Raw genomic sequence first — 26,930 nt, 5'->3', positions numbered from 1 at the left:
CAGGGGCGCCAGCCCCACCCTGCCCACCTCCCGAATCAAACTCTCCCTCACTGCCAGACAGAGGACAGAAGCAGCCCGAGGAGTTGCAGGAGGGGGAATATTAGGAAACATTCAGTTTGTTGTGTTTTCCTTGGGTTTGTTTTCTTGCCAAAAAAATTACCCCCTTTGTCTTTGCGCTAAAGAGGCAATGCGGGCCCCTTCTGCCGGGCACTGAGATGGTGTGCCAACGCGCCTTTCTTAAGGACGGCTTCTGTTCCCTTTCTAGCCTCACCAGATATATTTTTAACATAAAAAACACTATATTTAATTGGTTATGGATCTCTGTTCTCTTAGCACTACTGGATATCACAGAAAAACACATTAGTACAGAGCAATTAGTGTGATGGCAGTAAACAACTAAGGCACTATTAAGCTGTGGGTGATTAAATAGTATTACTTTTTATTTTTTATGGTGCTAGACTAAAAGATGGAGGAGATTGAAAATATATATATTCCATTAATATTAATATAAAATATAAATAACAGGTGTCTTCCACTTCTTCTAAAGGTACAATTTATACCCAGCACTTCAATCTATAGAGAGCTACTCTTTTTTTTTTTTTTTAATGAAAAAAAAATCTTTCTTTATACACTCCGGGGCAGTATTTCTTATCTTCAACGCACCCAGATATTTAGGCAGAAATATTATTTAATTGGAGTTACAGAGTCAGGCGAAATAATGCCCATACCTATATCACCATAAAAAAATAAAGCTTCCTTCCCATTGAAATATACTCCATCATTTCTATCTTTTCAAAGAGCTATTCAAGCTTTCTGCGATAAACTGACTGCAGGCCGGGGCCAACAGGCAGGCGGTGGGTGGGCTCAGGCCCGGCCTGGAAGCACCTTGCTCTGGGCCCACCCTCGCCCAGCGCCCATGGCAGCCCAGGCCGCTCTCCCTCCGTGTGTGTAGATCATCCTCCCGGTTCTGGCACATCTTTTCCTCTCGGCATCTGATTAAGTTAACAATGTGCTGCTATTTGCATGCAGATTTGCCGGGGCTTTCTCTCCAGCTGCTCCCCGAGACTTGGTCTTTCTCTGCGTTGTGATAGCACAGCAGTCCCTAAATGCAATCTTTGTCAGACCCAGGTGTGCTCTCATTGAGGACGCCTTCGTTCCAAGCAATTTTTCTTTCTGTAGCATTTATAAGGCTCTATTATAGTATAGCCACATCTGGAGGAAAATTCTCCTATTAATTATATACTTTTACCACTAGGAAGACAAATTCTAAAAGATACCAACATTTTTGTTGTTGTTGTTCTTATCTCTTTGACAGCCTGCATTTTATTTTATTTTGTTTTGTTTTTCCAGGCATTTCAATATTTAAAGAGCCGTTAACCAAAGGAGGGGGGTGAATTTCTAGGAAAAGAGAAACAACAGACCTGAAATCTTAATGTCAGCCCTGCTTTACCTCACCCAGGCAAGTGTGGGGAAAGATGCCATGAGGCTGGGCATGGGGCTCAGGATGGGGACCAGGCAAGTGGGAAAGAGTCCTGTTCTGCTGGAATTAAAAAAAAAAAAAAAAAAAAAGCAAGTGTTATTAACCTTTAACCTCATCTGCTCCCAGGTGGACACTTGCTCACATCACCATGTGCCATAACAATTTCATTCTTCCACAGTCCAAAAGTAGAACCAAATTGGATCAGCATGGTGACCCAGATGCTGTGAGTGTTTTTGGGGGGAGGTGGGGGTGAGGTGGGGGGGTTATTTTGTAATCAGATTTGAGGCAGATTAAAATAAAAATCAGAAGCTAAGTATTCATTCTCATTTTTCAGAAAGAGACAACAAGAAGCTTTGCCCAAAGAATCTGAAAGTTACTTTAGAGACAAGTGGGGTGTTTCTGATTTGGTGATTTTTGTTTGGTTTGGTTGCTTCATAAAAATCGCTTTTCATTATAATCAGATCAGATGCAGAGGGGAGATGGATAGAATCAAGCTGAAATGTAGGAAAAGTTTTAACAACTAGATGATCCTTATTTAAATTTATAATACATTTAAAGGACTAGAAAATGTAATTTTTGATGACAAAATTATTTTGCAGAGCGCTATGCACTGTGTGAACAAGGGCACACGTATATGTGTGTGTGAACATGTGTGTGTGAGCACGTGTGTGCGTGTGTGTGTGGTGTTTGTGTGTGCAAGTGTCCTGTGCTAGGTGGCCACACATACACACACACAAAGAAAGCTAAATTACTTTAAGAACAGGGAAATTGAAATGGAACTATTCTCGCTTTTCAAGCCAAAGTCCATCAGGTAAAAAACCCAAGCAGCTTTTGGCCACTCAGTCCAGCTCCTATGGTGACAACACTGAAGAGTGTTCTCCTTCCTGTCTCCAAAGCTGCCATCACAAAGCACCCAGAGCCATGTCCCAGCCCTGCCAGGGGCGGCTCCCAGCCAGCCACGCATGAGTAGCGAGGTCACCGAGACGGGGCTTTTCTGAGTCCTGCCTCTGAAGGCCAGAGTTCCTGCTCCCAGCCACGAGCTGCCTCTGCTCACTGGTGCTAACCCCTCTCCCTCAAATGACCAGTCAGAGAGGCCCTGAAATGTAGAGGCCACCTCCAGATCATGCTTCAGCCTCAGTTATCTTCAGCTCTGAAATGGGAAGAACAGACCCTACCCCAAGTGGGTACTATATGCATGAAGGACCGTAACTCTTGTTCAGAATACAGGTGATAAATAATGGGAAAGTTCACTGAGAGTCTTTATTCTTATGAATTAGCCGCCCCTCCCTGCCTCCCTCCAGGGAAATGGAGCAATATATTCTGGCCCATGACACTTAAGAATCTATGCATTTAAATATATATATATATATATTTTTTTTTTTTTTTGACAAATACTGCAAAGAGGAAGAACTGAGGTTTTAATTTGACCCTCCTGGGGCCACGTGCCTTTTACATGCTCCTGCTTACTGGCATCCCAGCCCCCGCCCCCCCCCCCAGATCCCCTCCTGCAAACACAGAGCAGGGAGACAGATGCGGTGATACTGGATTACATCACTGGATAGCATGTGGCATTGAGGGGAGAAAAAAATTAGAAAAGACAAATGACATTTTGCTGCTATAGTGTGCTATTTTAGTGGTGATGGCTTGACTTTTGGCCCAAACGCATATGCCAATGGCAAGGCTAACTCCAGGGACTCACAAAAAAGAATGTGTGTTCACAGCTGTACTGTACACCAATACAGATTACATGTTTTCAGTGTTGCGGCCACAACAGAATGCTAATTAACATACTGGAGTGATGAGAGCGGCTGCAAGGGCCTTATTGTTCCATTATTTCATGAAGCCCAGCTGCCTTTGTTTATGTCACTTATCCTCTCGTGCCACAGGTTTTTACTCCAAAAATACTATCCCAATACAACGTTAATATTTAAAAAACAAAGAGGTGGCAGATTGTCATTTTTGTGTCAGTCTCAAACTGCAAAACTGTTAAGCTGTTCTGGTTCGGTATTTAGAAATAATTTAACAGCCATATTCAGACACGGCCTGCATTCTAACATAATGGCTGAATACTTGAACCAAGCAAATGCATAACTATCCTGACATCACTTATGAGATTTAGATTGGTCAGTTAATGGAAGTCTTTACCAGAATCAATACCATAACAGCTTCTTGAAATGAACGTGATTTTTTACACGGAGTGCTGCGAACAATAACTACAGAAATATACTACCTTTGTGCCCGGCACAAAGGAACGAAGATGCAAAATTAAGCAGCAATTACATTTTTGCAAACTAATATTACAGTCGATTATTAAAAACAAACACTTTCAAAAATAGGTACTTATCATTAAATAATTGGAGAGCATGAATACCCCCCCACACCTGATTAATCATTTTTTTACACTTTTTAATAGCTGTTTCACCTACTGGCTACATTATCAGGTTGCTATTAAGTATTGATATCGGTGATTGATGTAGTAATGATTAAATAAAAAGCCTTTATTTAGAGCCTGTTTTTTTTGTTTGTTTGTTTTGTTTTTTTGTAAATTTTTTTCAGAATCCTCATTCAAAAGAATACTGTCTGCTGGCTAAATCAGTTTTTTTTTTTCCTTTTGCCTGGATTGTGCATAAAAGTGACATTCTATAAAATACAGGTTTCCTCAAATAGTGTTCCACCAGCAATCTATACATACTACAGTAATTTGCAATCACGGTCAGGGAAAGCTGTTGGCTCAAGCCCAAAATGTTTATGGTGCATTGCTTCCCCCAAGAACGAAAACACCCTGGAGTTTTATTTCAGATTTCCCTAAATGCGCCTTTATTGACACCAGGTACAATAGTTGGGGAAATACGTAATACCCCAGCCCAGACGCCATTCAACCAGAGTCATAAATTAAGTTAGAAAAGGTCTCCCCTAAAAAGTATAGCACTACACTAATCAAAGCCACACTGTCGCTCAAGAACACGAAATCTTCCCAACAGCCAATTGAGTGAACAAGCCATAGTTGCTTTTTAACGAGTTTAACTGGTAATCTCAGATAAATGGAGAACTGCTTGAAGTGTCTGTCTTCCATAAGGCAGTAATGAGAGGATTTAGAGCATTCTGCGTCCCAAACTGCATATAACCAAGAGAATGCCTCAGGTGTGTCACTATCGGCGACAGAGGACTTCCTCAGCCATGGCCATCCCCCACTGTGGACACAACATAGATTTTTTTTAATTGGATCCAGGAGCTAGCTAAATTATCCAACTGCTCTGTGCTTAAGCCCCCAGCTAGCTTATATACCAATAATAATAAACTTTCCATAATAGCAGCTCAGCCTATGACTGTTTTTTTTTCTCTGAACCTAAAAGTGCAAGCACTTTATTCTGCTTACAGCCACCGAAGAAACTCCTCAATTGGCTTCCTCCTTAAAAAAAAAAAAAAATATCGCTCAAAAATTACAGAAGGGATCCAGGTAAATAATATTCTATTATGTACAAACAGGAAAGCCTGTTTATCTTCCGGTACCGGAGACAATAATATCATAGCCCATCCTTCTGTAATTTGTGGGTGAATCTCCCCCTTCCTTCATAATGTTTATTCACCAGGTCAAAGCCACAGCCAGTCACGATCACACCCCGGGACCATGATAGCAGCATGGGGGGCTGCACGATCGTGATGGGTCAGACTCAATTTGATGCAGCTTCCATTGGACCCTCTACACTGAACGCATTCATGTTCCGTTTGCGAAAATAAAGCACGAGCCCTGTGCTGCCGTTGTGAGCGTCAGAAAAGTGTTAAATTTATAAAGTAAGAGATCAAAATCCTTTAGTGGGCAGAAATAATATCTTCAAACTAAATACTCGGTTCCACCATTTGGACATATTTTTAACAATCCCACTTAAACTTTGCGAAAACTCTATTGAAAATTTAACCTTGTGCTCTTGAAGCTGAAACTGATAAAACTTAATAGCAACGAGGCACTGAAACACTAATAAACTCATTATAGATCACATAAATGGGATGTCTGCGTGGCTGCCAGACAGCACACACAAGCAGCTTCACTTGCAAAAAGCAAAGGCAAGCAAGGTGGTACGGATGTCTGCGTGGACAGTTGGAAGGAGAGGATATGGTAACACTTCACAATAAGTTTGCTAAATTTACTTGATTAGGCAGTTCATTTAGAAATCTCAGACGCTAATTATAGGTGGATGCAGACAAGCTGGTATGGAAGAATGAGATTTCCTGAGGCCTAAGAGCCACATCAGGGCCCACTCTTCCAGATTGGATTCTGAGTCCTCGAAACTCTTTCCACTTGACTGCCTTCACTTCAACCAGCTCCCTCCTTGGACCCCAATGACTTCTCCCCAGCAGGATCTGTGGAATCACCCCCCAGAACCGGTGAGCACCAGAGCCTGCACCTTGAAGCCTTACTTGCCAAATTCCAACACACGTGCTCAATTTGGCGCACATGGAGATTTAAGAAAAACACCTGAGAGTCACCAACTTGCAAACATTGAGTTCCATATGGAAATTCGGATTTCTGACTTCCCCTGAGAAATGCCAACGTCTAGCAGCACCAGACCCACATTCCCATGGACAAGCAGCAGAGCACGCATTCATTCTCCAGGCAGTCACAAGCTCACCCATCGATGGGGATGCTCTTGCCCCTGCAGCGTTAGAGTTCGGCAGCCCTAGCCTGTGCCACGCAGAGGAAAGGGAAAACAGGGTGAAGAGACACTTCTCCAAAGGGAAGCTGGAGGGTGAACTGGAAGCACATGGCTTCAGGTTCCAGGCCCCAGTACGTGGAGACCCGAGCCAGCTCTGCCCCGATGCACGGCCCTCCTCGTAGAGGATCAGGATGCACAGCCCCTCCCCGCCATGGGGAGGAGAATCTAGCAATCCTGGAGGCACGGAAGTAGGAGGCTGGGGCAGAGGTCCAAGGGACCAAGCATGAGGCTCACACACCCAGGGACAAGGCAAATGGTGGAAGACCTTACCCACCCTGGGGATCCACGACTCTTAGCCTGGGGAGAGGCCACAATACGACCTGGACAGGAAGGACTGGAACCAAGGAAGGCGGAAGCAGAGGACGGACGGAGGCGGAGCTGGTAGGTGAGACCAGCAACATGGGAGACTCCACACATGGCCGCCACACCCCGTGGCCAGGGTTTACTCAACCCTGGTCTATGTTCTGGACTCTCGCCCCCCCGCCGTGCAGCCGGTCCTGCACTGTGGGCACCTCCTGGGGTCTGGTTAAAAGTGAGCGGTGTGGGCAACACCCCCGACCTCCTGAAGCAAATACACATTAAAGATTTATTTATTTATTTATTTATTTGAGAGAGAGAATGAGATAGAGAGAGAGCATGAGAGGGGAGAGGGTCAGAGGGAGAAGCAGACTCCCTGCTGAGCAGGGAGCCCGATGTGGGACTCGATCCCGGGACTCCAGGATCATGACCTGAGCCGAAGGCAGTCACTTAACCAACTGAGCCACCCAGGCGCCCGCAAATACACATTAAAGGTGCGGACCCGTCCAGCTGACAGAGAAAGCAGATGGGCCACTCCGCAGTCCCGGGCTTTGCCTTGCGTGGGGCACACGGGGTCTGAATTGCAAAGGAGTCCCAGGACGGGAGGTTGGGTTTCTAGTGGAGACATGTTCCAAGTCCATCCACCTCGATGATGTTCTTTTAGACCATCAATAAATATGGCTTCAGTAGTCAGATGATATTTAATTAGCATTAAACTCTTTTATTTCATGTAAGTTAGAGCCTTGCCTGAGACACTTCATTTGGAAAGTAACCTGGCACTCAAGATTAGAATGAAATATTAGCATGTCAGCGGTAGCCTCTTCGTGGTGTGCTCCCCTTCTGCCCTCCAACCCTGCAGGGGAACAATATGGCACTGCTTCCAAATTTCCCCCGCACAAGGGAATTGACACAGGGGCTCTCAGAGATGAGGAGTTGGACTTTCTTACATAGAAAAGGGGCTGTTGCCCCTAGGAAGTGAGAAATGGAAAAACTCATCTTTGTCAAAGTTGGAAGTAAATTTTCCTCCCTCTGTCTGATTTTCCTCTCTGCACCTCAAAGCCACCAAGCCCGCCCCTGCCTCCGAGCCTCCACATAGGCTTGGACCCTCTCTCCAGGAGCTGCCCCCTCCTCGCAGGCTCTGACCTGCCCTTCAGAGGTCAGACTCAATGGCACCTCTCCAGAGGGATCTTCCCTGACTTCTCAGTCTCTGCTGGGCCTGCTCTCTTTGCCTCAGATCCCCCCTTCTTTTAATACTCTGCATGGCATGTGTCCCTACAGATCGTTTTCTGGTTTCTTCCTCTATTTGTTTATTTCTTGATTGCCGCCTCCTCCAACTAGAATGACTGCTACACAAAAGCAGGGACTTTGTTTTGATTTCTGCTATAGTCCCAGGGCCTAAGACAGCGCCTGGCTCATCAAGCAGGATAAAAGGAAGGAGGGAGGGAGGAAAATTAAAAGATGATAGATGAGATCATAGATACACGGGCAAATGATAGCTTCATAGACACAGATGATAGAGAAATAGAAATAGATGGGGGTATTGGGGGATGAATAGAGAGATGATAGGAAATAGATGATAGATGGCTAGATAGATGGATAGAAGATAGAAGATGGATGGATGGATGGATGGATGGATGGATGGATGGATGGATGAATGGATGGATGGGTGGATGGATGAATGGTTGGATGGATGGATGGATGGATGGGTGGGTGGGTGGGTGGATGGATGGATGGGTGGATGGGTGGATGGGTGGATGGGTGGATGGGTGGACAGACAGACAGATAGACTGAAAGACAGCCATCCAGCTCAAGTGATCAGGCACTTTGGCTGACAAAAAAGAGCATGGTGCCTACTCTCAAGAATCTTGCAGTCTGGAAGGGAAGAGTCAGAAAGCATGGCCCAGTAACCACTCACAGCATTGTCAGATGTGACCAGAGCAGTACATGGTTAAATGACAATTGGAGATTTTGAGGGCAAGGCCTGAGATCAGAGGGACTCTTGCTCTGGGGGCTGGAGGGACCAGCGAGAGGCTTCCTGGGGAGTGGGGGAGGCAACGGCTCCATGAAGGAACCTGAGCTAGGTCCTAAGAACCTGGCTGGATGCAAACATTCCAAACAAGGCCACACAGTGATTCCCAAAGGCTTGACCACAGACCCCTCGGACATGAAAGATGATTTTAGGTGATACACAGAAAAACTCCTTTAAAAAATTAACACTTATATAATTATTTCAATATTTACTATGAAAAATATATAACTGGCACACCAAACCAGAGATTTCATAGACATTATTATTTAGAACAAAGCTAAATATAATATTTAAGTAAAAGAAGTGTGTCCTTTAAAAAAAAAACCTTAAGTCTACAAGCAGGTTGTACTTGATATGGTAAAAATCAGAAAAGTGGGGCAGTGGGGTGGCTCAGTCAGTTGAGTGTCCAACTCTTGATTTCGGCTCAGGTCATGATCTCAGAGTCATGGGATCGAGCCCCACGTCAGGCTCTGCGCTCAGCGCTGAGTCTGCTTGTCCCTCTCCCTCTGCTCCTCCCCCTGCCTGTGCTCGCTCTCTTTCTCTCTGTCAAATAAATAAATAAAATCTTTAAAAAAAAAATCAAACAAGAGATGTATGAATGATGAAAGTGTGTGGCCTAGACCCAAGGGGTCATTCTCGGCATAAACTCTGCCCCCCCACTGCCCTGAAGGGCCTGGAAGTTCTCATCCACAGGTGGCCTTGCTCTGCTGGCTCTGGTCCCCAGCTGGGCTGTCAGAGGCAGATGTGACTTCATAGTCCTTCCCTGGGGTTATGGAAGTGGCAAGGGTGTGTCCAAGAGCACCAGGCCCTCCCTGGGCATGCACCCCCAATCTGCCAAAGCTGCACAGGAAGCAGGAAGTGCTCAAGGAAGAAATCCACTGGCTGGCCCTGCCTCTTCCAGAAGCATCCACAGAAGCAACAGCAAACCAGTCCCCCCCGCCACCTTGTAAAGGAGAGGACAGAGACAAAGGAGGGAAGAGACAAGAGAGAGACAGAGAGACAGAAAGAAGAAATGCTGGCTAAAGTCCTTATCAGGAAGAAAAATTTCTAAATGCATGAACTCTATTTATACCCTGAATAAACAAGATCATTACGTGTTCGTTTCATAAGTTGAGCCTTGATTCCAAGATCACCAGTGGTCACAAATGTTTGGGTTTCACATAAGCATGTTTAAAAGCCATGGGTCTTGACCCTCTGACCAGGAAGCTAAGCTTGGCCAACACTTTCACACTGTGATCAAGGCACAGAGCAGAGAGTTGAACAAACTAACATCGTACTCTTGAAATCGAAGTATAAGCAGAAGAACTGATGAATCTGCTAATTGTTCCATTGTTCACGCCCACTCTGCACATTGGCACACACACCGTGCAACCCAAAGTGCACCTTTTGTACACGTAGGCAAAGAAAAACATGTAGGAGCCTGATGGATGTGAGAGTGGGGGTTTTAAAAAGCAATCCTCTCTATATTATTTTTATTATTTTTTAAAGGCCAGCTCACTGTGGACAGCTCGTGGCCCTGGCCTCAGGACCGTGGCAAGCCGGGCACAGTTGGGACACCCTGAACCTAGCACCATCCCTGCTTTACCCCTGTCTTTCTGAGGTCACTGTCACTCCCAACCAGGAGAAGGGTAACAACATCCAGGTCTGCAGCAGGCTGATGGGTGTATTCCTTCTCCCCGGCCCTGCTTCCACCGCCTAGGTCAGCTTGGATAGCGTGAACGGTCTTCACTGCCCATTTCTGGGGTACATCGCAATAAAATTCCCTGACCTGACACACAGCCTCTCTCACCGGCAGGCCCTCCCCACACCTCCACTCATGCTAATCTATACTCTACGTTCCAACACAACAGAGCTATCTGTCATTCCCCAACACCAATCCCATTCCCAGTCTGTCCCCAGTTCCCCTCCCCCACCGACTCTGCCGGGAATGGCGCTCAGCACCCCCACCACAGCCCCCGCCCCAGCTGCAAAGGCATCTGGCATAAATTCCTGCCTTCTGCAAGCAGCTCCTCTCTCACCTCTACTTCTGACAATCTTCTGGGGCCCCAAGGCCCAGCTCCAACACCAGCTCTCCCTGAAGCTCTTCCTGAGCCACCCAGTGGGTCTGACTTCTCCCTTCGGAAAAAGGCATGCAGTGCTAAGCCCAGAGTACACAAACAGCATTTAGGAGCCCCTTTCTTAGTAGTCAACATAGTATTCACATTGCTCTTACTTACTGATCACTTCCTTTCCAGTTCGAATCCATGGCTTTCTCTTTAATCTCGGAGGTGGCATTGGTCACGTTCTCATTGTGATAGGGCTTTCTGTGTCTGTTTTCCCCTCTGTGTCTGCCCCCTCCTTGCTCCGGATGGTAGCACATATCTGTTGGTTCAAACTATACTGAAGAATGACGTGCCTTATTCCCCCATAGGCAGATCCTTCTAGGCTCAGTGTCAGTGAATGCCTGGGGACAGTCCTTGGGGCCGATGCTAATTTGCAGCCCTGGTGATCGCTACCTCCTGGGAAAGCAGGACCCCCAAGGGTCTTCCCAGTTTATATCCTAACCGAACATGCTGTTCCCCATGCAAACTCCACAGAAAATCTGGAATACAGGGGGGACAAGATGGGAAACACTACGTCCTCCACCCGTCAACCTAGAATTCCAGGGGCTTATCCCAACTCACTGGGGAGTAGGCGGGCCCTTGCAGCACAAAACCCAATTCAAAGTCTTCAACTGATGTCAGCTCTCAATTTCTCTCTGACTCTAAAACAATAACCAATAGTAGCGCAACAGGCCATTTCAAGGGGAATAAAAGCATAAACTGGCCTTGGCCTTGAGGCTAAACCTCAACTACAAAACCTTCTTTAAAACCCTATTTCAACTATCCTCAAAGCAGAAGGGCACGGTGGCCCTGGGCCTCTCTCTGTATTCTTCTTCATGGCTCTGGATCCTTCGAGCCCAACTTTGCTGAGCTGAGGCAGATGTGAGGATCATCCCAGACCGTAAGAATCACATCACTGCCAACCACTCTTGGCAGTCTGTGTCACACACACACACACACACACACACACACACACACACACACACACACACGTGCCAGGGAAGGCCTGAGATAGAAGGGAAGTCAAGATACTTTTCTCCACCTCTTTTCTTCCCACCTGGCCCATTATCAGACCCATAAAGACCATCTGGGTCAGTGACAGGGAAAAGCCATTCTGTCCTTACCCAACAGCGCACCACTGTATACACAGATCTTTATTTCCCACATAGAGTTAAAAGGTTTGTGCCCACTTTACTTTCTGTGCATCATCTTCCTTTTTTACTTTAATTAGCATGCCTGAAACAAAAGACAACAACTTCAAAATACACTAGCCGTGCTGCAAAACCATCCAAATAGAGTTGTTCTTGCCTTTCTCACCTCTTACAGAAGGAGGAGGGGAAAACGGTGACGGAATGCTTGGGACCATGGAGAGGAAAATGGTCTCCGCTTAGTTTACCCTCAGTTGAGCTCAGAGAGAGAGGGAGAAGCGGGGTTCTGGAAGGGTTAGGCTGGGTGAAGGAAAATCCCCAGTGACAGAGTCATCCCGGAAGTAGCCGGGACAAGACAGACATGGCTGCCCCCCCGCCCCCGCCCCCAGCCCTGGGTCCACCGGCCTAGAGCCAGGAGCAGCAGAACAGCAGGGAAGCAGCTCGAGTGTCTGCCCATGGGCAGTGGATCCAGCCCTAATGGCGCTCCCTCTGCTATCTTGGCAGCCAAGCCTGACGCTCCCTGCAGAGTGGCCTCCCAGAGAGCCAGCCTGTGTCGCGTGGCCCCCAGCAGATTGTCTTTACAAGCGAACGCTGGAAAGCAGGTTCTCATCTCCCTCTGCTCACCAGGAAACCCGCCTGCTTCAGGCCTAGGACCAGCACACCTCTGCTCCAGGCACAGCTGCAGCTGGAAGAGTCAAAGGGACACTTGGCCTGAGGCTCTGGAAGAGCAGGGCCCCGACAGTGACAGCTCACACACTTGGGATCAGCTTCGGTCATCAGGAGACCAGGCCGCCGGTCATGGTGAAGTTGATATTTTTTTTTAACTGAGATGCAACCCAGACCCCTCCTATCCCCTTGTCTAGCTGCCCATACTGCACTGTGAGGGACGGACAGACATCCACACAAGGCAGAAGTGAGGCGCCATGGGTGAATGTGCCTCTTTTTTTTAATTTCGTGGTGTCTATTTGCAAAGCTGACCTAATGCACGGCCTCACAGCTCTCAACCTCTGAAGGGCCAAGAGGGACACAGGAGCCTTTGTCTAGTGGCAAACAAAGGCAAAGTCATGGTGGAGTGGCCCCTAAAGTGACGTGGGACACTGGCCCCGCCCGTGAGGACGCAGGCCCTACCAGGCCGCTTGCTGGGGCAGATGCCGAGGGACGTGGCAGAAGGAACCGCATGTCCAGCCTCAACCCCGCGGCCTGCCCCACTCGGAGCGGCTGGTCCCAAACCCAGGGAGAGGTGGCATTTCCCTGCCCCGCCAGCTCGCACAAAGAGAAGCATCTCCAAAAAGAAAGATCCCATGCTCATTTTGACACCATTCAGGTGAAGCTGGTCACTCAGACTTCTCCGGGCCTCTCCCCTGACTCCCTCACTCCAGAGTGAAACCTCCGGAAAGGTCTTTCGATCATAACCTGGTTGCAAAGCAGAAAGAGCCCATTTTTAGCTCCATAAACGAATCCAGTGCCATTAAAGGGAAAGAATGTGACACGAAGCTTTTGTTTCCAGAAATGAAAGAAAGAAAGCCAAACAGAAAAAAGAAAGAAGGAAGAAAGGGAGGGAGGGAGGGAGGGAGGGAGGGAGGGAGAGGAGAGGAGGGGAGGGGAGGGGAGGGGAGGGGAGGGGAGGGGAGAGGAGAGGAGAGGAGAGGAGAGGAGAGGAGAGGAGAGGAGGGGAAGGGAGGGGAGGGGAGGGGAGGGGAGGGGAGGGGAGAGGAGAGGAGAAGCCGCCCCAGCTGCAGAACTGTGTGGAAGGAGAAAGAGGCACCCAGACGTGGGGGAGGCTGGCTCGGGCTGCTGCCGGGTGGCAAGAAGGGTTAAATTTATGTTCCATTACAAGTCCCCTTTTTTTTGGTTTCATCTTCTCAGTAAAACACATAACTTAAAATGAAATCAAATATTAAAAATGACAGACTCTATAAGTGCTGTGAGTAACTCCAGGTCACGGAGGGAGGGAAGAGCCGGCGAGTTGTCAGGCACTATCTGTCAGAGTGAATTAGAAACAATCAACAGACACTGAAGGGGAAGGTGATTGTTATTAGGCAGCGGGGCTGGGATCGGGCTGCCCAGATGTGGTCGTGCATATCAAGGACAGGAAGCAGCAGTTTAATTCAGGAAGCCCTGGCGAACAGGGCAGCCGAGAGGAGAAAAGTCCTTTGTCGCTAATAAGCTGGAAGTTACTTTGATAACAGCAGGGTTAGACTCGAGAATAAAACACATTTCTTTCACTACCACACACCATTAATATCACAGAAATGAGGGCCGAAGTGCCGCTGGGCCTGCACGGGATTAGCCGCTGGCCTGCCTTGCCCTGGGGCCTGGGAGGCCTGGGGGCCAGCAAGAGACCCCACCTGGCCAGGGGCCCCTCCCACACCTGGCCCGGGGCCCCTCCCACACCTGGCCCGGGGCCCCTCCCCACCTGGCCCGGGCCCCCCCACACCTGGCCCGGGGCCCCTCCCACACCTGGCCCGGGGCCCCTCCCCACCTGGCCCGGGGCCCCCCCACACCTGGCCCAGGTCCTCTCCCACACCTGGCCCGGGGCCCCCCCACACCTGGCCCGGGGCCCCTCCCCACCTGGCCCAGGTCCTCTCCCCACCTGGCCCAAGGCCTCCGCTCCTGCCGGGGCCAGGCTCCTCCTGACCATGTGGGCCTGACGGCCGCCCTCCAAAAATGTCCTCTGACCAAAAAAGAATAAAGATAGTATTTCCTTATTTCCCGGTGTCAGGCCCTCCCGTCTCTGTGGCCTGTGGGGAAGGTGCGAGCCCGGTAAACAGCCTCCATATAATGAAGTCCATGTATGCAGCAACGAAAAGCAATTTTATATGCAGACAAGGCCCGATTTCATAAGAAATTACTTATGCAGGCGTTCTGCAATTATCCTGTGATACTTTCAGGCAACAGTCTGACAGCAGTTGTGCAAACAATAAAGGGATTACAGAAATAAAAACAAATAATATTACACACACAGAAACTCCATGTTGCATGTGGACGGGATGAAGGGAGCCAGGCTGGGGCCAACAGGAAGTGAGGCCGGAGACTGGCCCACCCTCTTCCCAAGCACTTAGACTACAGGGAAGCTCACTCCCAGCACCCTGGCAGGAGCCTGGCAGCTGGATGGGAGTCTGCCCCCTCTCAGCAGATCTGCTCGCCTCTCAAGGGGGTGAGGACATGGGTCACATTGATGGAAGGGGCACAGTCACAAGACCAGCAAGGGACAAGCAATGGGTGGGCTGAGCAGTCCTCACACCAGGTGGCCTCCCAGGACAGAAAGCATCTTTCCTTCCACCTCATGCCCAAATCAACCCCTATCCAGTTGCAGCCCAGAGCCTCCAGTCAACTTGGTGCACGGTCAGGACTGCCCCTCCCCAAACATAGGTGAGCACATGATGTGCATCAGCCCCGCACAAGGACCCATCAAGCAAGGCTCAGGAGGCGGGAGCCATTCACCTCTGATGGGTAGGAGGAAGGAAGGGTGGTTCTATCACGTGCTCCCAGAGGGCATGAATCAAACTCATCCATCACTGTGTCCCCATATGAGATGTGGGTGGGCACCCTATAACTCAGGAGTCAGGGGAACCCAATGGGATGGGATGTAGAGGCTGGAAAAGGGGCATCCTGACCACCCTCCCCAGAAAATGGATGCATTCTCCTCTCCTCTGGGTAGCAAATGTCCCCGTGCAGCCAGGAGCTGCCCCCAGCCTCCCTGCAGTAAGACAACACGGGAACACAGAGGGGACCGAGGACCTGCAGGTGCTGTGGGTCCTATCAGCGTACCTGCCCAGAGCCTGGACTGTCCTGTGGGAAGCCCAGGGGGAGTGCAGGCCATGCTTCCTGAGCCCCCACTGTCCTCGGTGCTGAGCGTGGGCCTCCCAAAGTGCAGGCTGCAGCTCAGCCCAGTCTACAGACCCTTGCATTTGCAGATAGGTTTTTAAAACCTAAATTAGTTGCTAATATTGAAGAAAAAGAAAAGAAAAAAAGAACTGGATTTTTTTTTTTAAATGTCTTTCCTTAAAAACTATGAAGACCTGCAAAAAGTCTGCCCAGAGCCAGAGGTGGCTGTAATGCAAGGGCTGGGGGATGCTTTCAGTAGGGTCCGCTCTCCCCAGCCTGCTCTGTCCACACCCAGCTTCATGCATTTACCACCGAGACCCTGCCTGCATTTGGGTTTAGGACAACACCTCAGAGAGAGCTGAGGCCTGTCCAGGGCACACAGTAAAAGGCCGGGCCAAATCCTCCCTAGGTGTCCCCGTCCTCAGGAACTCACTCTGAGGCAGAGCCCAAGCCCTCCCCTAGCTGAGCTGGCTTCAGCATTGATGATCTTTGTTCAAAACCTTTGGGGTTCTGTAGCCCTAAAATGGGCTGAGAAGAATACCTGAGGGGCAGCCCTCAGTCATCTGTACACATATCAGGACTCCTCAGCCAGGTCCTGGACTCCTTGTATCCTGAAGGTTGGCATACATCAAGCCCAAGTAGGCCTTAGGCTTGGCAATTCTTGCGTTCCAAGAAATTTGGAAAGCAGTGTGGAATTGGTACATGTCAATTGAGTTTGCTTAAAGCAGGGTGCAACAAATTCTAATGATTACACACTGCAGAGGTGAGAGGCTCTCCATCAATGCCCCCAGATGACTGCAGACCACTCCGTGTACCAAGAACTCTTCTAGGAGCTGTGAGAGCGGCTAGACCGACAAAGACAGCCCCAGTCCCTGCCACGGCCTCCATCAGCTAGGAGCGGCCCGCACGCTTTCCACAGTGGCCTGAGGGACAGCCCGCTGTGCTCAGGTGAGGGCCGGGCTGGGCACAAACACGCCTTGGGCCTCAGTCTCTAAACTTATAAAATCAAGGTAGCTTTGATGGCAAAGGTTTCTGCTAGCCCTAGGGTTCTGTGATGGCAGCATCCAGGCTCACAAGGGAAAAGAGGCCAAACTATAATCACCAAGAATCTTAACTCTGAAACTCAGTCTGCATGTTCTCAGACAGCCCCTGAATCAGCATTAACAGACAGTGCTCACAGCCCAGTTTGGAGCAGTGCATGGGATGTGCAGGCCCCTCCCAGAGGCCCACACGGGCTCAGGCAGACCATGCCTCCCTGATAAGGGAGCCCCCAAAGTTTTCCACCTGCAACTCTGCCCAAGCCCACAGCTGGGGGGGGGCGCACAGGAAGGTCCAGATGAGCAGCTGCAAGGCACTATCGTGAAACCCCATGTCGCCTCTGAGGGCAGAGCCCCCAGATCAGCTGGCTCCCTTTCCTGCACCCACAGAGCCCACAATCCCTAACTCCCAGCTTTAGACAAGTAACCAGGACATCCCTCTAGCAGAAAATAAAGGCCAGGGCAAAACAAGAGCAGGTTCACGTCACTTTACAGAATTCGGGCACCTAGGAGCATGCCCACATGTAGCAATGTGGGCTTCTCAAGACACAGCTCTGGTCACAAGCAACACAGACATAAAACCAAGCCAGCACTCCTCACCATGGCTACAAAGCCATGTCCAATCCAGGCCCTCCAACCAACCTACCCTCTCCCCAGAGCTCACGGTGCTCTCGCCTCACTGGCTGATATTCTGTCCCTCAGACATGCCAAATTCTCCCTTACCACAGGGCCTTTGCACTTGCCATTCCCTCTGCTGGGAATGCTCTTCCTCCAGATTGTCACCAGGCTGGCTCCTCCATGTCCTTTAGCCCTCTCACTTCCAAGGTGCCTTCCTCAGGAGGGCCTTCCTCACCACCTACCCCTCTCAAGTACAGCACTTCCCCTCCCTTTCTCCCACCCCAGATCTTCCTCATTGTGCCTTATCACTATCTGACGTCAGCTTCTCCATGGTTGCCTTCTTTACTGCTTCCTAGCCCCACAACAGAAGCTCCTTAAGGGCCGGGAGCTTGTCTGTCTTGGCTAAGGCCGTACTCCAAAATCAGAAAGACGCATGCTCAAACCTTGCCCTTACCATCCATCAGCTGTGTGACACGAGGGAGGCCACTTAACTTCTCTGCCCTCAGTTTCCACATCTGGAAAATGGAACGAATATCAACAGCTACCTGCTAGCCACACGGCGACAATGAAGATGATCCCAAGAAACTCGGGACGGGAACCACCCCATCTGTTCTCCAGAGTCCGAATTATCTCTGATTTTCGTTTTCTCTCCGGCTACGCGGCCGGCACGAGACCTTACTACCTCATTCAGCTGCTACGGCGGCGTTTGCAGGGATCTTGATCTTTACCTCCATGAGCCTGGAGATCTCCTGGTGAAGATCAAATACGATGCAAAGCCCCACACACATATGCAGGGCTTATCATCATTATCACATAGAAATTACAATTATTCCCTCCCTCCTCCGTGTTCCCAGAGTGCCGCTCCCACAGCATTTAGCTGAAGTGATTACTGCTGCAGGAGGGCTGTTGACTCACGCAGCCGTGCCAGGACAACGGGGCCGCCTCGGGACAGCCCAAGCCCCGGCAGGGCCAGCACCCTCACCCCACCCCCGCCACCCCACACAGGGACCCCGCCGCGTCTGTCAGAGGGGGGCAAGGTCCCGTGGTCTCTGAGGTCCACTGCCCTCTGCACGCCTTGGGCTCTTTCTGAAGGATGACACCGAGGAGGGCTGGCTGGCCCCAACTCATGGCTCTGCCTCCCATCCTTGCCCAGCATGCTCCCGAAATCCATGCTATGGTGGGATATTAAATTGTTTTCTGATGCGTGCGAGAGGTTCGGTTACTGACAGGTCACTTAGGGTTTCTATGCAATGGCACCTCGTGGGGGCTGTCTGGTTGTCCCAAAGTTGCCCTTGTATAGCATTTCACAGAACACTTTGAAGGTCAAGTGTCCATTTCAAAGGATGGGGAGGGCATTGGTGGAAAGGACAGAAGCAAGGGTCCCGACAGCTCCCTTCAGGAGTCCAGAAGTGGCCCAGCCAGCACATCACGGCTCCAAGCTACTCGGAGAGACAGTCCAACTCCAGGGCCCAAGAGTCCCCGGTGCTGAGGCGGGAAGTCAGGACAAAGGAGCTTGTCTCTAAGACCTGTCCCCCCTCCTGGTCTCCAGGGCCCAGAATTTGCTCTTGCATATAAGGTTGCAAATCCTACTTCCATGCACGTGACCCTAAAGTTATTCCAAGATTTACCTTTTCCAGGCGGGAAAATCTCCCCGCTTTCTCATGGCCAATCCCAACAACATTGCGTCGTTGTTCTTTATCTTCCAGGAGGCCCAGAGCATGCCGAGATGATCAGATCCTTAAAATGCAGGCTTCTGAGGCAGAAAACCTGATGAGGCTGGTGCGTGGCCTATTCTCCAGAGTCTGAGAAACCACCCGAAGGAGGGCTGTGTCCATTCACATGAGAAGCTCAAGTCAATCCAGCGCCTCCGGCTCGGTCCCTCCACCTGGTCAGAGGCAGCGGCTCAGCCTTCTCTCTTTCCCTGTCCAAGGCGGGTCAAGGGAAATGGCCAGCACCCTTGCAGTGCCTCCTCTCCCACTCAAGAGGCACAGAGCATGGAAAGTTCCAGAAGAAGTGGTGCACGGGCTCCCCCCAGGGAAAGCCAGCCTCACCTGTCTCCCCTACCTGAGGCCCTCGGCAGTGATGCTCCGCGGGGCTCTCAGAAACTGTGAGCATCCACGCGGCAGAATTCCTACCATCAATGTAGCAGCTAAATATTGTAAGACTCCTAACTCCCCCATCTGTGTTTTGCCTCCCAAGAGGGAAAATAGTCTTCACAGACATTCCCTTATCTGGCAGGCAAATTCTAAACCTTACTGGCAATCACAGGCTTGTTTTCCCAACCAAACAGCTCTGGAACCAAAAATTGCTCTGCCTGTGATATGCTGAGGAGGGAACTAGCCAAACAGCTCAGTCTGGAAGCCCAGGGCCGGGAAGCCCTTGGGCTTCTCCATCGCTGGAGAAGACCCGGTGCTCCACAGACCTCCCCACTGCCCGGTGAGGCTGATGGAAGCCACAATGGCTGGTGTTCACTGCTCCTCGCTCCTAACACGTAATACACCCACCAAGAAGCTGAGAGAAAACACTCACCATGGTGTGAAATCAACACTTTCTAACTCAAATAGAGAGGGTTAAAAAAAGGGGGGGGGCACTTCCAACACTTTGGCTGCAGATATTTTCTCCTATAAGATCACACGAGGCAGGGGCACCACGGAGCCCCTGGGCCCTGCCACCAAGTGCACCTTGGCACCCCACACCCTCACTTTCCAGTTTATGGTCTTTTCCTGCATTTCACCTGGCCCTTCCCAGCCTTAATGCCAGAACCCCGTACCTGTGCAATTGCTAATAAACGAATCTGATGATAACTGTAGGAGCCTAATTGATAGGGGCCTTTATCGACTGGCCTTGATGTCTATCTGAGGTTCTCAACAGCCAAGATTTAAATGTTTCATTTTATTTTTAACTTTCACTTTTCCACATTTCAGCAATGTCAGGCAAAGAGGTATGGTTTTACTATCAGAAAGAATCATGGTGCAGAATAATTTATGACTTCAGCTTGGGCTTTCAGAAAAGCTATTTCAAATCTTCACTTTGATTTGGTTGTATCAAAACTACTCCAAATAACAGCGGCCCTTTCTCGGAACCAGAATATGTTAGCGGCACCTCAGGATTGCAAACTGAAGCCTCAGATTCATCTCAGAAGAAAACTCTAGAAGAGAATTAAACCTCCAAGGGGAAAGTCACCTTTTTTCCAGATTCCTTTCTTCCCCCTCCCCACCCATCCCCAGACACACCCAAACCACAAAGGAAGGCCTCCCCGTGTGGGGAAAGGTCCCACCAGCCACCACTCACCCAGAACTTCCTGCCAGGCGGACTGGTCCTACCTACCAGGGTGGTGGGGGGAGGCTGGGAGGAAGCCCCTGGCCAGGAGGAGAAAGCGAAGGGCTGTTTGGTTGGGATTTGTGTTAGGTCAACTCGACAAAGCAGGAGGAAATGATGTGTGTCCAGGGCAAAGTGTTCTAAGATCGTAAGACTTACCTTAGCAGCTTAACTGCATACTTGTCTTAAGGACTGTCAGTCTGGTAACAAAATACCCCAGAAAGGATGTAGCTGATCCAGGCACTGACAGATCGCCAGAGGGGCGTCCCGGTTCCCTATCACAAAAGGAAATAGAGAAAGAAATGATGTAAAGTGAAATGTAACAAATTCACCAAATCACAGCAATATGCAGAGGTCAAGGAAATTCAACTGAAAAGGTTAAAGATGAAATCAAAGCCTGTGTAGGAGAATGAAAATCTATCCCATGCAAGGCCACCGGTGACGTGCTGTAGACAAGAAGCTAAATACTGCCTAGCACTGGGATCTTTCATTTTCATCAGATCAATAAAAGCTTATATTTATCAGGATTCCAAGCAGCTACCACTTCTGACAACCTCCACTTTATTTTCCCATCCTTGTGCTGTATCAGGGCAAGGAGGAACGGAGAAGCAGCTTTTAATGCTATTTGCACCTGAAGACACAATTCCATTAAGAGGTCCTGTTTTGTTAAAGAAACGGGGATTGATATGATTATATGGGCAGGAGCGCGGGAAGCCCCTTTGTTCTCCGCCCCCCCCCCCATGTTCTCCCCTTTTTGCAATCCGGACCCGGCGCGGAGATTTCCTGACACGAAGTCTGTGTGCGAGCACTTTTTTGTTCAAACTTACCGTTTACAAAGAGAGGCGAGGCTTTCTGCTCAAACAGTTACCACTCTAATCATCTGTACAACAATATTTGCTATCAGGCATTCTAAATAGATTATCACCAGTCCATCTGTGTCATTATTGATTTATAAGGCTTTAAGCAGCTTTAGAATGGAAGCTTTCTCACTGAAGGGTTTCTTGTATAAATCAGAGCCGTGCTCAAATATAGCAGCCATCACTCAAGATACTGTTCTTAAAATCATAACAAGAAGGAGAAAATGATAAATTGCTTGTAATATACTGATCCAAACTGATATGCAAATCTTGTTTTTTAAATATATTACTTGAGTAAAAAGAGGCATCATTAACATATGAATGCTATATGCAAATGATAGTGACAGAGCAGATGTTGGTGCATGTAATTGACCTATATGTGAATTGCATCAGAGCCTTAACTCTATTAATTCACTACCCAGTAACTAGATATTGTCCAAAAAGTACATTCTTTGAAACCATATACTGGAAGCAAAGCTGACAGGGTTCCAAGGATTCTGAAACAAGGTCACTGTCACTAGTATTTTGCTGTCATCTGCATTCCCCTTCTTATGGATGACATCATCACGGGGCCGTGTAAATCGATCACTTAATAGCATTTAGAAAATACTGCAGTGGGGAACAGGTTATAAAAAAAAATGCCCCAGTTTTATTCTTTTTCTTGGCAAAAATGTCATACCTCTTAAACTGAGGGTTTGTGCATGAGTGCACTGTGAAACACACAGATGCCATTTTATTCCCCGTCTTTATTTTTCCACTTCTTCTCAGAATGACATTAAATTGTATTAAATAGCCTTTTGTCCACAGGGCACAGACCACCCCGCATATGATAATGTATTAATGCCCCCACGTTCCAGCCACTGAGCTGAAACATTCTGAGACTTGGAGGATAAGTATGAAGCACCATTGTGTGTATAGCCTGCTAACGACTGTGACACATACTAATAGAAACATACCTAATAAATTACTGCTTTCAGGTCTAGCAAGCTGACATTTCTCTGCAAGGGACAATTTTATATTTGTGGCGCAGAACAAAATTGCTTCATATGAAGCCACTGTGGATTAGCATAAAAATTAACACTTAAATTTCGGCTTATTTTCCACCCTCTCCTCCTGCCACAACAATCAATTCCTCTTATAAATCTGATTAGATTTTATGATGCTTATTATTCAGAGCATGTCTCAACACAGCATTCACAGGCTTGAAGACTATTTGTTTAAATAGAAAAAAGAAGCAGATAAATCTATAGGTATTTTTTATTACCCCATTCCCCACCAGTTTCTTTCTCATATTGTAACATCAGTAATTGATTGCACACATTAATTAACATGTAAGGTAGAAATTCTGCATTATGCATGATTTATTTTCCTATCTGGTGAGTAGGTTTGTCTGCTGCCCTTGTGTTTCTAGGACATTGGGCTCGATTCTGGTCCAGACATAAATGCCAATGCTCATTCCCCCTGAAAGTTATTAATGTCAGATATGAAATGAGATTTTTTATTTCACCTGCTTACTAATCCACAAAAGCTGTTTTGAGTGATGCAGGCTTAAACGCCAAAATTTGAAATGATATATTGCTGTATCAGATAACATGCAAATATGTTCATTAGACATAATTTAGCAGGAGAGAATAGCAACACTTTTATAACAAGTCTAGGTCAAAAATGGTTGTTAATTAAACAAGTCATGAAAAATGGCATTACAAGGAGACTGTCCAGCAGACACCAGACTTTCTAATGATAGGCTGCTGATAGGTACCCAAACGCTTCCCACTAAAACAGAGAGGGGGGGAAAAAACTTTCTGAGCGTTTCACATACTAAAGCAAGGTTAACAAAACTATACCCACACTAGGAACCTCAAATTGATCACATATTCTTCTTTGATTTTAATGGTAACACACTATACTTCTCCATTGCGATTTTCACTTTCTGTCTTAGTGGCTTAAAGTGATTTATATGGTCGACTCCTTCACAAATAAACCAGAAAGGAAATTAATATTATATCCGACCATGCTGCTGGCTGCCCTGAGTGTTTATGGCTGTGTATTTTAAATCAAGTAGAGCAATAAGCATAGGGACGGTTGGGCACCGAGGTGGATGGAGGATGAAGGCAACGCACAAGGGGCATTGCGTGCCTGTGTGTCTCCCTTTTCCTGTAGTCCTTTGCAAGGAGACGCTTCGGTTACCTAGGGAAACGGCGGTAGTAAGAACTCTTTCAATTGGCCATGAGTTGAGATTCAAGTGGGTAGGGTTCTGATAGGTAGGTCCTACAGGCCACCTTGTAGTGAGTGGCTTGGCTTCTTGGGGTGAGGCTTCATGAGTACCTGGGGGAAGGAGGGTGCCCTGGGAGTTAAATACAGTCTGAAGGAAGGCCAGGTGAGTCTCCAGCTGGCCACCCAAACCACCTTCCTTGAGGTGAGGAAAGTATTCATAGAGTGGGAAGGGCTGAAAACATCTTCTGGGGCCAATAGATGCCCCACACAAGCCCACATGGATGAAGCCATCCATTGGTTGACGTTCTACTTATCCAAAGGATCCTTGTAGCTAGATACTTGAAGGACAGTCTGTAAAACAGGAAAAACACCGCTATGCATCTGGAGTCATGCACAGTAAGGAAAGCTGAGCAGGAGAGCAAATAACCAAAAGAAGTCCACATCTAAGCCATCTCTACAATCAACCCCCATTCGTGACACCAACTCGGGCATGAAAGTTTTTCTAGTCATCACCCATTTGGTGGAGGCAGGTCGGTCCCCAAATACGTCACGTCCAAGTGTAAAATACTCTCGCTCCTAGCCTGGCTTGCAGACAACATGAATACTACTGCGAGAAATCTCACCTAATCTTCGCATTGCATTTTACGGTTTCTGTGCTTCCAAATACAGAATCTCAACTAGTGAAACAGGCACCATAGCATTCATTTCACCCATCTTTCACTGATACTGTGAAGTTCTAAAAAAGAAAATGGATGGAAACTTGGTGGAGAAAGAGAAGGAAATGCTAGCTCTATGGACCCTTGGTATCTTTTTTTTATTCCCACGATGCCCTTCCCTGCATCTCTTACCCACTCCATGTATGCCCCTCATGAGTTCATCTGCACAGACAGCTCCTCCGGTCCTCCCTATCACACCGCAGTCCTGGTTCCTGGACCTGTCTGCTGCCGGTCCTCCCTATCACACCGCAGTCCTGGTTCCTGGACCTAACTGTCTGCTGCCGGTCCTCCCTATCACACCGCAGTCCTGGTTCCTGGACCTAACTGTCTGCTGCCGGTCCTCCCTATCACACCGCAGTCCTGGTTCCTGGACCTAACTGTCTGCTGCCGGTCCTCCCTATCACACCGCAGTCCTGGTTCCTGGACCTAACTGTCTGCTGCCGGTCCTCCCTATCACACCGCAGTCCTGGTTCCTGGACCTAACTGTCTGCTGCCGGTCCTCCCTATCACACCGCAGTCCTGGTTCCTGGACCTAACTGTCTGCTGCCGGTCCTCCCTATCACACCGCAGTCCTGGTTCCTGGACCTAACTGTCTGCTGCCGGTCCTCCCTATCACACCGCAGTCCTGGTTCCTGGACCTAACTGTCTGCTGCCGGTCCTCCCTATCACACCGCAGTCCTGGTTCCTGGACCTGTCTGCTGCCGGTCCTCCCTATCACACCGCAGTCCTGGTTCCTGGACCTAACTGTCTGCTCCTTCCCCGTGGGGGATTCTGCCAGGTCTCACGTTCCAGGAGCAGCCCAAGGATGGTTCAGGGTCACAAGACTTGTTGTTGAGGAGGTCCTGGGGGGACCCTATAAATTCTCAGGCAGTGGGAAAGCCCTGGGGAGGGAGGCCTCAAAGACCCCAGCACACAAGTGGTGTCTGGATCCCCCAGTCACAGTGGACAGGTTTAGCGGTGCCTCTCATAGGCCAGTGATTTCTTATTGGGGCCCCCGGCACTATGTACCCCACTTCATGTGCCTCTACACCCGATGATGAGAAAGATGCCCAGGGTCTACCTGGGGTCATGGTTAAACTATTCCACCTTTCCCCAAAGGCTTAAATTCATTTCTAAGTGTTTGATCTGTTGAATGAATGAACTAACGCATCCATGAACAGATAGGTGAAGAAGTGAATGAATGCAGAAAAGCATGCATGAATGGATGGATGGAGAGGGAAGTAAGGACTGAAAGAGTTTTTAAAAAGTAATAAATGTATGAATTAATGTGTAAATGCAAAAATGCATATGTAAATGAAAAGTGCCTCATGAATGGATGAAAGAACACCACTGGTATCTTTTTAATGAGCAAGAATCTACACAAGCTCCTGCAGGCCCACCCAGTGGGCTGATGGACAATATAAGAGAAGAAACAGTAAGTAAGGTCTTGTTCTTTGTCACGGGGTTTGGTGACCCATCCTTGGCTTCCTTTCCGTCTCTCAAAGAACACAGACTCCCAGAGAACTGTGTGGGGCAGCCAGTAGGATTCTGCACAAACTCTCCCAGGCTCACGAGGGAGACAAATATTCCCGCCTCCTGGCTGAAACCGGAGGATGACAGAAGTCGGTCAGGTGGGTCTGACCATGCGACAGCTGCCCCAGTGCAATCCCGCACCTGCTCAACACTGACAGAGTCTTCCCAGGAGGCAGGAGCCACAACCACCAGGGGCACACATCCTCGCCCAGGACCCAGTACACACCGGCACTGATATGGATGAGCCACACCATCACCCGAGCCTCCATTGCTTCATCCACCGAATGGGGATAACACATCCAAAAGTGTGTAGCTCCGGGTCTGGCACCAGTTACCGCTCAACTACCAGCCATCATCGTCAGAGATTGTTCCGCCCTGTGTGTTCTGGGCCCCTTGCCCGTGGAGAGTTTGCTCCCAGGTGGACATCCAGCTCTAACGAATGTGCTAGCGGCAGGGGACTAGACCGTAAGAACCCTCATGACTCCCTTCAAGTGTATATTTTATGTCTTCTACCAAGTTCCACTGATCTGCCTGAATAGAGACATTTTCTACTTAAAATGACTATACAGAGTTCATCTGTGTAATTCTTTGCTCTTCTGTGGAACTTGGTTTCCTAGCTACAGAACCAAGAACTTGGTCTAGATCATGATTTTTCAGCACTTCTGAGCATAGTCCTTTTCCAAAGAAATCTTCCCACATGCAAGCTGATGGAAGACCATGGTCAAAGCTGCAGAGGAGACCCCTGAGTCCTCCCCTTCCTTTGGCTCTCACAACCTCTCCTCAGAACTTCTGGGGTGTCAAGGAATCCAGTTTGAGAACTATTGGACTGGAGACTTCCGGATGGCCAGGAAACTGTTTGTGACTGTTAGTTGCATGGAGAGACATGTCCTGGATGCCAGGGAGTCAGCAGGACCACATGCCAACCCCAGGACAGTCATCAACACCTAGTCAACCTGGTGTTGCCCCGGTGCACCAAAGCTCGAGAGATGCCTCCAGCCCTGCTTAGCCACCAGCTCCTTTCTTCTGCTTCCAGCCCTGCCATTAATTCCATGCTGGAGGCCAGCTCCCTTTGAGGCAGGCAGA

At 48.7% G+C, this 26,930-nt stretch overlaps 1 protein-coding gene across 3 annotated transcripts in view; it reads right to left on the bottom strand.

Moving 5' to 3' along the window:
• ZNF536 (zinc finger protein 536) overlaps positions 1-26,930 on the bottom strand; it is a 421,493-nt gene that overhangs the window by 287,932 nt on the left and 106,631 nt on the right. For all 3 annotated transcript variants that reach the window (XM_027619610.2, XM_027619609.2, XM_027619611.2), the window contains exon 3: positions 20,708-20,823. The gene's annotated coding sequence lies outside the window, so the exon portion shown is untranslated. The remainder of the gene's footprint in view (positions 1-20,707; positions 20,824-26,930) is intronic.

Source organism: Zalophus californianus, chromosome 17 (genome assembly GCF_009762305.2).
Source record: "Zalophus californianus isolate mZalCal1 chromosome 17, mZalCal1.pri.v2, whole genome shotgun sequence".
NCBI lineage: Eukaryota > Metazoa > Chordata > Mammalia > Carnivora > Otariidae > Zalophus > Zalophus californianus.
The sequence above is the reverse complement of the archived record's forward strand: the minus strand, read 5'-3'. Positions and strand labels throughout refer to the sequence as shown.